Here is a 1,903-nt window from a genome sequence, read left to right on the forward strand (position 1 = left end):
GTTTTGTTGTTGGATGTAATAATGAACATAGCAGTCGTCGTTTACTCCCGACATCTGATAAGACGCAGTGGATTATGTTTGTTTTTGAAGGGAATGCGCCCCCGATCTACATAAATGCGTCTATGTTTGCACAAATCATTTGTGATCCAGCTTTACCTACAGAAGAAGTGAGTGTAAGGTTTTTTTAACGAATCTTTGCAAATCGCCTTTCCTAATAATGTGCTAATTAGCAAGTTTCACGATGAATGCAGCTAAAGTAAACAGTCTTTCTGAGAGCGGCTCGGAAGAGAGGGGTGGGGTCAGCAGAGCTCATTAACATTTAAAGGAAAATGCTACAAATCTGCATGCTCTGAAAAGAGCTGTTTTTGACAGGGTAAAAAAAGGTGTTTTTTACACTACCATTGAGAAATTTTAACCAAACTATGTTACAGACTTTTCATTAAGACCCTAAAGAATCATATCAACTTGTGGAAAATGGGCATCCTATGACCCCTTTAATGAGTTCATAGCTATTCATCATTTGCTCAACTAATGATGCACAACAAATGCATTTACACAAATACAGAAGACTTACTGCAGAGGACGAATGGAAACATTTGCATGGGAAAGCGTTTGTTCAGGAAAAGCATTCGAGTGGGCATTATTGAAATATTTTACTCATGACAAGACTCAAAAGAAATAGTTTCAAAACAGAAATGACTTTATCACAAAATAATTGCTTTAAAATTTTGAAAGAACATCAAAGAGTATTATCTGAATTGTGAGATCAGTACAGAGAGCCATGAATGTGCAAACACATCATTATACTCTCCACATGAGAATCCATTCACCGCTCTGGCTGATAAACAAGAACACACACAAAAAAAGTGTAAATGCACACAAAAGTTTCTGCACAAAACATTGTAGAAAAAAAAATCAACATAACTCATATTTAAATTTGAATATTCATCACAGCCTGTTAAGCATCGCACAATTTTCTGCTAATGACTAATGGAAATGATTATGAAAGTAAGTGTACTTTTGTTAAGGTTATCTGTCAGTCATATTATATCATCAATTATGTTTTTCTTACAATTTAAAAGCAATATGTAAATTCACGAGCAGTCATTTATTTTTAGCTAATTACATAAAGCCAATGAACCTGAAGGAACCAGGTTCCATTAAACCATTAAAGCGCAATTTGCATAGATCATTTTATTTTGCATTGTTTATAGACATAATCTGTGTTTATTGTTGTCCAGTCAAACTACAAAAAATAACAGCGAACGAAACTTTCTTTGTAGACAATGTCAATGTACTATGAATAAACTTTCAGCTCTTGACATAATTAAGCGAAAACTCCAAGGCCAGCATGACAGATCTTCAGTCCATAACTGTAATGTGTCCAATCGGGCTCATGCCTCCATCATGTAAATTTAGCACACATATTTAAAGCTGCTATTGAGGCGTTCAAAAAGAGACGGGCAAAGCTATGAACATATTAACTTGAAACAACATCTTAAAAACACAACACTAAAGAAACAGACCATCAGTTAAAATATCATGACGTCAAGACCATTGTCACGAATCCGGTCTATAAACTTCCGTTCACTCACCACCAGAGGTCACCCGCTCTCCACAAGGACTCTCACACTACACAGACTGTTACACATCACCCTGGACTACATTTCCCATGCTCCATTGCACTAATCACAAGCTCACCTGAAACCAATCACACACAGCTGCTACCAATAACACACCATTTCGGACTGTGTTTGTCCCTCGCTTGGACTATTGCTCTTGTTTACAGATTACCTCTCTTGTCAAGCCCTCTGGATAACGTTCGCTGTCGTCTGACTCAAGCCCATTTTGGATTGCTCTTTTGTCTTGCCTGTGCCATACCTGTTTGCTGTTGTTCGACCCG

Source organism: Sinocyclocheilus rhinocerous, unplaced genomic scaffold (genome assembly GCF_001515625.1).
Source record: "Sinocyclocheilus rhinocerous isolate Xijiao unplaced genomic scaffold, SAMN03320098_v1.1 scaffold3243, whole genome shotgun sequence".
NCBI classification, from domain to species: Eukaryota; Metazoa; Chordata; class Actinopteri; order Cypriniformes; family Cyprinidae; genus Sinocyclocheilus; species Sinocyclocheilus rhinocerous.